Source organism: Poromitra crassiceps, assembly GCF_964638095.1.
Source record: "Poromitra crassiceps genome assembly, chromosome: 13".
Lineage (NCBI taxonomy): Eukaryota > Metazoa > Chordata > Actinopteri > Beryciformes > Melamphaidae > Poromitra > Poromitra crassiceps.
The window spans coordinates 23,081,026-23,094,772 of NC_139644.1; positions in this window are offsets into that span (position 1 = coordinate 23,081,026).

Below are 13,747 nucleotides of genomic sequence, written 5' to 3' on the forward strand. Positions count from 1 at the left end.
AATCTTCTTACTATAAGAAAGAAGTGTGTGAGCAGAATTTTGTTTTGGTCACAGTTATGTCATCCTACATGCCATCGGGCTGAAACTTTCAGGAAATGTAGATTGCACCCCTGCGGGTGACCAGAGCTTGATTTTTTAATTGGGAATTGCTCTAATTACCTAATGGTGTGATGTCACTCAAGCAATGATGTCAGTGATCAGTGATGATCAGAATTTTGTTCGGTCATGCTATGCCATTTTACGTGCGATCGGGCTGAAAGTTTCAGGAACTGACCTCACCAAACAATTCCAGCATTCAATAGATCCATAATCCATTAGCAGAATATGCAAAATAGCTGCTATAAGCAGCAGTACTATCAACTGTGTAGAACTTACTGTGATATAAAGATGAGATTTGTTCATTTTGAAAAAAAAAGGTCAAGCATTTATGAATACCAAATCTATAACAATGAGAGTAGAATGATAGACAATTACAGTATGGACATTTACAACATAAGCCTTACTGTACAATGTACATATAAGCTATCGTGTGAAAATATGTGCTCACATTAATGGATCATAGAGGACCATAATACATAATGTAGCCTGCTTATGACAATATTCACCCCTCTTTATTACAGATGTAGATAATATGTACAGACATGTAGATTTGTGTGTGTGCAGTACAGTACAGGATGGAGGGCCCCTATCATGCTGAAAAAGGGACAAGGTGCACGCCTCAGCAGCCAGTGATGTGGGATTCGAGCTATTACAACACAACAGTGCCGCCTAATGGTTCATAACAGTGCTCACATTACACAACTGTGGCCAGCTTAGGACGACAAATAACTTTCATCTTGGTAGGAGGCAAACACACGCGCACACACACACACACACACAAGAACAAAATAAATAAAATTATAATAATTGATAAATAAAGTAAATATATGTGTTTTTCAGAACAGATTACAGATGTACCAGATCTTATAATGCTACTCTATTATTCACCCAGAGCTTGTTCCTGCTGAAGTATGTTACCAACATTAACATTGTGTACATAAGGTACATAAAGGATCCCATTGTTCAGTGTTTCTTTTTCTCTTTGTGCTTCTGTCTCTTCCGGGCCTTCTTCCTCGGGGTCGGGGAGCTGTTAGGTTCCTGGATGGAGGTGGTCATCGGGCATGGCACCTTGTACTCCGAAGAAAGACTGCTGAAAGAAAAAAACATGGTTACAAATTCCCACTATGGAATGGAGGAAGCCAGTACATTCTAAATGGTAAAAATAAGATGGCAAAAGCAGAGTGAAATTGTGAAGACTTATTATGGAGGTAAAGTTAATGTCATACCTGCTGATGAAGCAGTTGGGGGAGGGAACATAGGAGCGTTCACAACCAGATGGGCTAAATGCTTGGGAGTCCTGGGTTTCACCTGGAGAGAGAGGAGGTGCTCAATGTTAAATTATCTGTCCAGGCACAGTAAACCAAGCTTACATGTTATGTTTTAAATGAGTCAAATGGGCCATATAGTACTCACAAACAGCCTGAGCAATGAAGGGCGAGATCTTCAATGGCCCTTCTCCCACTTGCTCTGCAGTCCCTTGTGTCAGTGCCTTCTTTAGACTGGGGGTAAAACAAGACATCATGTCCATTTCCTTGTCCCCCTCCTCCGTCCCTGCCTCCTGGTCTGGGGTTGGGCGGCTCGGCTGGGATCCCTTCATGTTAACTTGGGATGACCTGGAGAATGGTGCGGTCGAGTTGAAAATCCTCTCCTTCACCGCCATTTCAGCTACTGGAGGTAGAAACAGACAGAGCACTATAAGCAATCTGTAAGCCAACGTACAGTATACGATGACAACCTGAACCTGACGATATTATACATCACTTCCTCATCAGGGCCTCACTTCCTCATCAAGCCCTCATGAATAACAATGGATCAAATTTGAGGGAAACTTATCGAAGCTGTTGGCCAACCGGTCTTTGAGCTGCTCTTTCACTGGATACATATGAGGAGTCTTACTTGTGGTGTTGATTTTATCTGGTAACACAAAAATAAAACATTCTTAGAGAAATTAATTTGTGCCCAAAGAGAGTCATATTGAAAATCTGAGTCAAATTATGAATATTCACATCTGAAAGCATAACAAAAGATGACAGTCATACAGATGTATGATGCAATGCAATTCCCCATACTTAATTGATCAAACATGTCTAGGTTTCCTGATAGGATCCTTACCTGGGGAACTCACCTCCAGATCAAGTCAACCAGCCTTCATCTGTAGAGGAAACACTCACAGATGTCTGCCGTCACATCCTCATAACTTTAAGGCCAGAAATGTGAGAATGACATTAAACCAGTCTGACCTGTGAAAACACAGATAGAGACGTGTGCTTTGACTGTAATGTGTGTCCAACAACATCATCTACAGTGAATGGAGAATATTCCTACAGCACAGAAACATAACACATAGAGCTGGGCCACATGGAGATTAACATAGAATTTGCTTGTTTGGGGAGGCCTGGGAAAAGACTGTTACATTAGTCTCCCAGTGGTTATCAAATGGTGTGCCTTGAGGCAAGTTCAGGTGTGCCTTGGGATTTTATGACAAATACATTATTATTGCAAATAGCCTAAAACTAGACAAAGGTGGGTGTGTTGCTGCTTTATGTAGTAATTTTACCAGAAGGCAATTTCATTTGATCCTTAAGGCAATACAAGGATTGGGGTATTGATTGAACCTTTAAAATGTTCTATATAGAACAATTTTGTTTGAAGGAACCCTCTGAAACGGTTCTATATATAACCTTTGAGGGTTCTATATAGAACCACTTCTTTCTGTGTGTGTAACTGAATGTGACAAAGGCTGCTGGAGCCAAGAAGCAGTTCCAGAAGTTTTAGGTGTGAGGTGACTGGGCAGGAAAGCTGTAATTGGCCGACTGTTTAAATGTCAAAATAAAGAAAACATTGTCTAAATGCCTTTTCTGACACTTGTCTTTCTTCAGGCTCACTCAAATGTCATCTCCGTTAATTTTCAGGGTTGTATCGAAGTGTGACATTCTGATTTCTTTTTTTCCATCAAGTTTTGGCTAATAAGTGCAATATTTCATCCGTTATGCTAATCCATAGCATAAACTGATTTGGTGATACACTGCATATTAACAGTTGTTGAAAGATGCTGTAATGTATAATCCTGATTGAAGTACTTTAAGGGGAGGTTTCCATTGTACAAGAAGCGCGTTCTGGTCCCTGAAGGTGGCAAGGAGGTGAAGGAGAAGCTCCCTCGTTACCACAAGAGTGTTGGTCTCGGCTTCAAAACCCCAAGAGAGGTAATTTGAAATGATCCAGAGCATTTGAAATAATCTAAAGGTCGACCTCTTGATTTCTCGCTTTCTGGAAGCTGCAAATGATGCTTTTCTCACGATGGTCTTCCAAGCCTGCTGGGTTCTGACGACAATGCCTTTTGGCAACACTGATGCAGTCTGATATAATGTGCCCTGACTTCACTGTTGGAAATATGTCTAATGATGGAAGTTATACATTTAATATTGTCTTTGTTTTCACCAGGCTATTGATGGCACTTGCATAGACAAGAAATGCCCCTTCACCGGAAATGTCTCCATCCGTGGCTGTATCCTCTGGTCAGTTTGCAAGACTTTTAAGCACACTTAACACAAGCTCAGAATTGCCTCTTATCCCCTAACTTGTCGCTGGTCTGCAAATGATGTTTTTCTCACGATGGTCTTCCAAGCCTTCTCGGTTCTGACGACAATGCCTAATGGCAACGCTGATGTAGTCTAGTGACAACCTCTGTGATACAGTGCAGTTTAAAGCACTTTCTAAATCTCCTCTCCAATGTTTTGATGACGTGGTTTGACTGCTTTCTATACTGTCATGCCGCTCGAAGCACAGAAAGCTGTTGATTGCTATACTCTAGTATTTGAGCTGTGATTCTAACTTTCTGTTATGTCTTGTCTGAAGGTGTGGTGACCAAAATGAAGATGCAGAGGACCATCGTTATCAGACGCGACTACCTGCATTACATCTGCAAGTACAGCCGCTTTGAGAAGAGGCACAAGAACCTGTCTGTCCATCTGTCCCCTGCCTTCAGGTACAAGGCTTAACCTTCTGTCATTTTTCAGTTATGACAGTCATGAAAAACCTTAAGGTCCACACTCTAAAAATTGTTAGGAAGTAAATTAATTTCATTCATGTGCAGCTAACCCGTTGAATACATTTCAACATCAGTCTTTGTAGTTGTGAGATTATTTTTTTGGACTGGTCTTCCAAGTATAACCTTATATTGGGCTGCAAGTGATGTTTTTCTCACGATGGTCTTCCAAGCTCACAAGGCTTTGACGACACTGCCTTATGGCAATACTGATGCAGCTAAGCTTCACACCCATTGTTCAGGCCTACTGGTATCTACAGAATGTTAACGTAATCACACTAAATATTCTCAGACAGAAGTCCCTCGTTTATTGGTTCCTGTCTCATTACTGTCTTTTCTCTGCAGAGACGTCACGGTTGGCGACATTGTGACTCGGAGAGTGCAGACCACTCAGCAGGACTGTGAGGTTCAACGTCCTCAAAGTGACAAAGGCTGCTGGAGCCAAGAAGCAGTTCCAAAAGTTTAGGTGTGAGGTGACTGGGCAGGAAAGCTGTAATTGGCCGACTGTTTAAATCCATAGCATAAACTGATTTGGTGATACACTGCATATTTACCTTTGGTGAAAGATGCTGTAATGTATAATCCTGATTAAAGTACTTTTAGGGGAGGTTTCCATTGTATGATGCAATTTATTACTATAAGATATAGCTTTACTTTTTTTATGAACATTACCAGTTTGTGAACATAAAATATATTGTGATAAATCTATTTTACACCAAATACTTTCTCTTGGCTTATTGAAGGGCATCATTACTTTAATCAACAATAAAACATTTCTGAAGGAATGTTCATGTATGCCAAGATTCAGAGTGAATGGAACAGATCTTGAATTGGTGACTTTTTGGTAACATCTGTGTTTTGATAAACACAATCTTCTTACTATAAGAACTGAGCAGAATTTTGTTTGGTCACAATTATGTCGTCCTACATGCCATCGGGCTGAAACTTTCAGGAAATGTAGATTGCACCCCTGCGGGTGACCAGAGCTGGATTTTTTAATTGGGAATTGCTCTAATTACCTAATGGTGTGATGTCACTCAAGCAATCATGTCAGTGATGATCAGAATTTTGTTCGGTCACGCTATGCCATTTTACGTGCGATCGGGCTGAAAGTTTCAGGAACTGACCTCACCAAACAATTCCAGCATTCAATAGATCCATAATCCATTAGTAGAATATGCAAAATAGTTGCTATAAGCAGCAGTACTATCAACTGTGTAGAACTTACTGTGATATAAAGATGAGATTTGTTCATTTTGAAAAAAAAAAAGGTCAAACATTTATGAATACCAAATCTATAACAATGAGAGTAGAATGATAGACAATTACAGTATGGACATTTACAACATAAGCCTTACTGTACAATGTACATATAAGCTATCGTGTGAAAATATATGCTCACATTAATGGATCATAAGGGACCATAATACATAATGTAGCCTGCTTATGACAATATTCACCCCTCTTTATTACAGATGTAGATAATATGTACAGACATGTAGATTTGTGTGTGTGCAGTACAGTACAGGATGGAGGGCCCCTATCATGCTGAAAAAGGGACAAGGTGCACGCCTCAGCAGCCAGTGATGTGGGATTCGAGCTATTACAACACAACAGTGCCACCTAATGGTTCATAACAGTGCTCACATTACACAACTGTGGCCAGCTTAGGACGACAAATAACTAATCTTGGTAGGAGGCAAACACGCCCACACACACACACACACACACACACACACACACACACACACACACACACACACACACAAGAACAAAATAAATAAAATGATAATAATTGATAAATAAAGTAAATAGATGTGTTTTTCAGAACAATTTACAGATTACAGATGTACCAGATCTTATAATGCTACTCTATTATTCACCCAGAGCTTGTTCCTGCTGAAGTATGTTACCAACATTAACATTGTGTACATAAGGTACATAAAGGATCCCATTGTTCAGTGTTTCTTTTTCTCTTTGTGCTTCTGTCTCTTCCGGGCCTTCTTCCTCGGGGTCGGGGAGCTGTTAGGTTCCTGGATGGAGGTGGTCATCGGGCATGGCACCTTGTACTCCGAAGAAAGACTGCTGAAAGAAAAAAACATGGTTACAAATTCCCACTATGGAATGGAGGAATCCAGTACATTCTAAATGGTAAAAATAAGATAATTTCTTATAATAAGTTAATGTCATACCTGCTGATGAAGCAGTTGGGGGAGGGAACATAGGAGCGTTCACAACCAGATGGGCTAAATGCTTGGGAGTCCTGGGTTTCACCTGGAGAGAGAGGAGGTGCTCAATGTTAAATTATCTGTCCAGGCACAGTAAACCAAGCTTACATGTTATGTTTTAAATGAGTCAAATGGGCCATATACTCACAAACAGCCTGAGCAATGAAGGGCGAAATCTTCAATGGCCCTTCTCCCACTTGCTCTGCAGTCCCTTGTATCAGTGCCTTCTTTAGACTGGGGGTAAAACAAGACATCATGTCCATTTCCTTGTCCCCCTCCTCCTCCGTCCCTGCCTCCTGGTCTGGGGTTGGGCGGCTCGGCTGGGATCCCTTCATGTTAACTTGGGATGACCTGGAGAATGGTGCGGTCGAGTTGAAAATCCTCTCCTTCACCGCCATTTCAGCTACTGGAGGTAGAAACAGACAGAGCACTATAAGCAATCTGTAAGCCAACGTACAGTATACGATGACAACCTGAACCTGACGATATTATACATCACTTCCTCATCAGGGCCTCACTTCCTCATCAAGCCCTCATGAATAACAATGGATCAAATTTGAGGGAAACTTATCGAAGCTGTTGGCCAACCGGTCTTTGAGCTGCTCTTTCACTGGATACATATGAGGAGTCTTACTTGTGGTGTTGATTTTATCTGGTAACACAAAAATAAAACATTCTTAGAGAAATTAATTTGTGCCCAAAGAGAGTCATATTGAAAATCTGAGTCAAATTATGAATATTCACATCTGAAAGCATAACAAAAGATGACAGTCATACAGATGTATGATGCAATGCAATTCCCCATACTTAATTGATCAAACATGTCTAGGTTTCCTGATAGGATCCTTACCTGGGGAACTCACCTCCAGATCAAGTCAACCAGCCTTCATCTGTAGAGGAAACACTCACAGATGTCTGCCGTCACATCCTCATAACTTTAAGGCCAGAAATGTGAGAATGACATTAAACCAGTCTGACCTGTGAAAACACAGATAGAGACGTGTGCTTTGACTGTAATGTGTGTCCAACAACATCATCTACAGTGAATGGAGAATATTCCTACAGCACAGAAACATAACACATAGAGCTGGGCCACATGGAGATTAACATAGAATTTGCTTGTTTGGGGAGGCCTGGGAAAAGACTGTTACATTAGTCTCCCAGTGGTTATCAAATGGTGTGCCTTGAGGCAAGTTCAGGTGTGCCTTGGGATTTTATGACAAATACATTATTATTGCAAATAGCCTAAAACTAGACAAAGGTGGGTGTGTTGCTGCTTTATGTAGTAATTTTACCAGAAGGCAATTTCATTTGATCCTTAAGGCAATACAAGGATTGGGGTATTGATTGAACCTTTAAAATGTTCTATATAGAACCACTTCTTTCTGTGTGTGTAACTGAATGTTTCTGCCTGTCTTATGGCGCTGTAGATTTATGATGGCGTAGTATATTATTCTGTTAAACTCTGAATTGGGCCTCTAAATGAATGGTGACCTTGGATTATGCCACAATGTTTAGTAACATCACCTCCTGTGTATTGATGCAGTGGTACTAAATGCAATAGTGACAATGATATTCGTTCCTTATGAAAAATTCAAGCATTTATATGCATATGAAATCTACAACAATGAGAGGAATATGACAGTATGTGATAGACAATATGTTGAAAATTACAACATGTGTGGGGGGGGAGAAATTTCACATTCACATTAATCATAAGGGACATAATGTTGGATGGATATAACATTTTGGAATAACACTCAAATTATTATATATATATATATTTTTATTGAATTATAGTAGCCAATGATGTGGGATTTGAGCTATTACAACATAGCGCCTCCTAATTGTTCATAACAGTGTTCACATTACACAATGTGGCCAGCAGAGGGTGACAAATAACTTTCATCGTGGTATACAGACAAGAGATCAACTTCCATCCTATCTTTCATCCCGCATCTATCATCATCTTGTTAGTATGCCCCTTTAAAAATCTTACCCAATAACAATTAAAATTAGGTAATCCCAATGAATGTGCAACAAGCCAACATCCATGTCAACTAAGAACCCCCACACAGCCCCCGGTTTGGGTTCTCCAATAGCAACACAAGGTCATCTTTGCACCAGTGGAACAAAGACAGTCTTAGAGCTCAGAGGATTTTGGGCAACTCAATTAGTGAAACCAAAGAAATGCATATTGCAAGATCTTATCCGCATCTTATTTCAGGCAGCTTTGAATAGCCTGGGAACCTATAAGCACACAACCGTGATCCACCGGTGGGAATCCTCATCTTGAAATCTAACTAATTAAACTGAAGTTCTAACCAAAGTGATGTGTTCCACTCTTCATGTAAACAGCAGAGGCTTAAATAACGTTGTTGAAGCAGGTTGAATGGACCGGATACCCACAAGAGTTTAAATCTGCAGGATAATGTATTGTCATAATTCTCCTCATTTGGATTGTGGTCCATTTGATATGGAGATCAGGTATTACAGTGAGTAGGAGAACTGAAAAACAGAGAGAAACAAGCTCTATTGAAAAAACCCACACCAAATAGATCTGCACCCACTAAGTTGAAGTTGCATCAAATGAGATACATTTGTGCCTGATAACCTGTGCCATTTTTACAAAAATGTTTCTTTTGACTAGCTCCTATAATACAAATAACAATTAAGTTAAGTTAATGATCCCAGATCTTCACTTTCCTACTGATTCCTGGCCATTGAGACCCACTCAGCAAATACAATTGCAAACGTTAATATAGTCAAACATTCATAGATGAACTGTTGTACTTAACTTTTCATTGTGATGCTCTAATTTAACTGGCGTGACTGGGGGGTCTGTCTGCATCCCTCCCATGAGGCATCAGAAGCCATGGCTTGTTTATCACCTCCTTCCATTGTAGGACGAGGCTGTTATGCTCAACAGTGTCTGAGCTCCAGACAAACACATGCATAAATATTATGCTCAACAGGCAGGGATCTCAGTGTGTACATGCGGTCTGCGTGCATCAGCTGAGTCATTTGCATGTGTCCTTATTTCTGCTGGACAAGATGGCAGCTTTTCTGTATGGCAACAGGCGAGACCAACCCCCCCTCCCTCCCTCCCTCCCTCCCTCCCTGAGCCGGCTTCTGTCTGCTGGGCCGCCACAGCCTGGCATCACCATTAACATAATGATGCTGTATGTTTAGTTCCCAGTGTCCCAGTGAATGTGGACCATATGGTGGTGTGACATGAAGAGGAGAAAGTGGTTTATGTGAACTCAGCCCTCTGAGTAGACTCATCGTTTAATGATTATCAGACCGCCCACCACTCACCCGCACATTTAGCTTTGAAATGACCAATCAAGATCTGAGTTCTCGTGAAGAATTGTAGCATTTCCCTCTGGAGTTTTCACCTCTGTCTTTGCTACAATATGTAACTAAAACAGTAATGTCTGAAACCTCAAATCCTCCTCTCTTGTATTGGGGCTTTCCCAGCTCTCCAACAGGCCTCTGCTGATGCTACGGGGAGTTGGGAGGGCCCAAGGGTGCTCTCTGGAGAACAGGCCCTCTCACAAACAGACACCCCGGGGAGCAAGAGGGCCCTGAAGGCCACCCAGCCCACATGAGCCCATGCTCAGAGACTGTTTGTTTGAAGGCAGAGGGCTGATCCTACAAAAGGTCAGGGCAACCATAATAAACCCACTGTGACACAAGTTAAAGAGTGATGAGGTTTGGCTAAATATGAGCTTTGTTGGTATAAAGCTGGTGATCTGTGTCGCTCTTTGTAATTTTGTCATTTGTATTAACCAGTAGAGATATATATATATATATATATATATATATATATATATATATATATATATATATATATATATACATCTTCAAATGTCTATATAAAGACATTTGTGTCTTGGTGAAATTCTACAACTTTGAAACAAAATATCTGATCAATTTCACTTTACTTCATATCACAGGCAAATAATTATGGTACAATGGTGATATAAGAGTTTTGTTTTCAGCGTCGTCGTAAAAAAGAGGAAACGTGTTTTAGGAGCATCAGTGTTGCAATCCTCTACTACTCTGTGATAACAGTTGGCTCTATTGTTATCACATGATAAATCGAAACTAACATTATTTGTCCTCGTATCTGAATCATAAGATTCACCATCTTGCAAGTCACAGGACATTTTTTATTATGTATTTTTATTGTCCTATGATGTATGATTTCCTTATGTGTTTATTGATCTCTGGCTTACTCTGGTTTACTGATCAGGACTTGGGACCCACCTTGTTACATGCTTATTGCCAATTTAATTGGTCTCAGCATTTACTGAGCCTCCGATAGCCAGGTTGAGTGAATATGTTTTGTTTTGGTGCCAGGAGCATCAGACCACTTGTTGAAACCAAACAAGTGTGGGCGGGGTCTAAACTGCTCCTTTCTGACTCACATTTGGAAAGTGAACCCAAAGTTCTGTTCATCACATCACACGGTTCTGCTAAACCTAGGCCCGGATTAACACAGTGTGGTGTTCCTGGGTGACCACACTTGAAGTGCCCCCTTCTTCCACTTTACACATAAAAAAATTACATTTTCTATGGCAATAAAGACCACAGATTTACTTGAGCTTATTGCTAAAGTACAGGCTCAAATACAGAAAAATGTAAGACACAATGTACTAACTTAAAAAAAGAGGTGGCTACTATGAGGACTCATCATCACACACTAATACAATTGAGCTAATTGAATCCAGTCTCAGCTTTCCAGTCATACCCTATTGATGCAATTCGAAGACTGATCCCAGTATGCAGAATTATTCAGGATTAGCAGGATTATGCAGGATTAGTTGATGTCTTAAGTTTAAAAAAGTATGTTACATAGATCCAATTACTGTTGTTGACACATACACAAATATACTTTTTTTCTGAAACACCAAGAAAACTCAAATGTTGGTGTTTGCATTGCAGAATTTAAAAACACTTAAAAACTATTTTTGAATACATGAAGACGTAATTACAGATATGACTCAATGGAATAAAGTGCTTATAACTTGTAAAGAGTCAATTGACTTTTAATCCTTTAGTAAAATATATTCATGTGAACATTTTTCCATCCATAGTAAGCTACACCCACTCAGAGGAGACGTTCTTGAAAATGTAGCTGTCATTAAGTGGTTGTACTGTAGGTTGTTTCCACCTCTGAAATCATTCAGAGAGTTTTGTGTTTTGGTGCACTGTCTTCAGTGTCTTGTCTGCAAACAACCGCAACACAGGGATATGATATTCTGATCTGACTTCACATTTTACGAGTCAAAACATCAGAACATTATGAGGGCTGTGAGTTTTTCTGTGTCTCTCCTCTGGCTGTGGCAGTCGGCACACATTCCCCTGGAAGCGGGTTTATTTTCCTTTGCAGACATTGCCTGTCACTTCACATGCCACTGCTTTGCCAACATGTTTACCCAATGTCATGGAGCATGCGTACAGGCGTGCTTACTTGTGTATCTAATGGCAGGGATGTTAGCTCAGAGGGTCACGCAAAGAGGCTAATGGTTGCTATCAAAACAGAGGCCTTCTGGTGACCCAGCGGGGGTTTGGGCAAGAGGGGGGTCAAAGTCCCAGGCTGGACCCTCGTTCAGGACTGTTTGCAGACTGTCAGCAGGACCCAAACTGTTTTGCAGCAGTAACTGACCGGGCCTGATGAGCTCAACAGATGGGGGCTCTAGTCTAGTAGCTAAACCCCCTCATCCTCTGCTCTGTCAACACTGAACTGCAAGCCTCAGCTATGGGCTTGTGCTAGATGCAGAGCCTGTATAGAACTTGTACATGAAGTTTATTATTCAAGTCTGAGGCGGCATTTGATAAAATGCATGCGTATTAGTTATGTTGGTCTCGACCGAGTTTCAAGATGGAGACTGGTCACGTTTACCTCATATCACAATAGCAATCAGCTCTCAACATAAGTCAAGTGTGATGTCTGTTATGACGTGTGTCTCATCACCCCATCCTCAACAGCCAATCAGCCCCTGTCAATATCACGTCTGTTATGACGTCGCTGCTGAGCCTATGACGTGGCAGTATAGACCAAATCAGCGGGATGTTTACATTTACTTCCGGGTACCCCTGAGGTCCACACATTATAATGGCGGTGGACGGCACAAACTGACGTGTTGAAGACAAAAACAGACAAAGAAGACAAAAATGGTTCGTCCGTGTTGTGTTGTTGTTTAATATCATTCATAACAACACTTTCACTAACGTTAGTGGAGACCAGACTAGCTTATTTACCTGTTGGACCAGACCAGAGTAGACTTGACGCTAAATTAAATTAACGTGGCGTCGGTAGCTCTGTCTGTAACGTTAACGAGTCTGCAAAAAAACAGCGAGTTTGACAGACAAACAAACGTTATTAGCTAGCTAACACTACATAAAACAAACACAGAAGAAAGGCTAGATACGTCGGACAAGCATGTTTACCAACCGTTTAACCATTTAAATTGAAAGTAGTCGGCCGAAAACAACGAGAGGGTTTGACAGCATTTATATGACAACACGCACATTTAAACCTGCCGCCTTCCCCAAGTGGTACCCGGAAGTAAATTTGTTTACATGGTGACGTCACGGTGATTTGGTCTATATATAGCCATGGTCAGCGCATCATCAGCCTCTGCCTGAACGTTCACCTCAGTGGTGGCTGTACCTGGGCTGATCGTCTTCTCTGGAGCTGTTTCGCCCCACCCACCTCCCCAGTCCACCACCAACGTCTTGACTCCCTACGGGGGGATTCTCTATCCTAGACTGAGCAGATGCCCTCCTCTCTCACCACAAGAAGAGGGTCATCTTACCAAGGAGTCATTACGCCAAAATTAGTTGCCATGCTATTTGTGAATAAAGCTTGCTTGTCAAATTTTACCCACTGGTCTCTCATGATTGAAACAGATGTATATAACATTAATAACATTCATCTTAAGATGTAAGCAAAGGTGAAATAAGTAAGATTTTTACTGACCATAATATCACCGTAAAAAGCATGAAAACAATATACCTGCATGGATTTTCTCACTTTCCTGCTCATCTTCTGTTTTGGAGTACAGCACCTGCACACATTTTCAGCAGCTCAACCAGACGGTGCTACAAGCGAGACATTTCAGTCCATGAAGGCTAATACCCCTTATTTTTATTCCCAAAAAAGGCAACAATAACAAAACAGTATTACTATTACAATGTTTAGCATGGTGATATACATGTATTACCTCTTCACTAGACATATCTGTTCGAGCTCTGCTCTCATTAGCTATAGGATTCTCATCTTTATTATGAAAATGTAAAGTTTCTATTTCTATCAGTCATAGGCCACCATAAGCTGTGCCAGAGCCTTATCGATGTTGCTGCA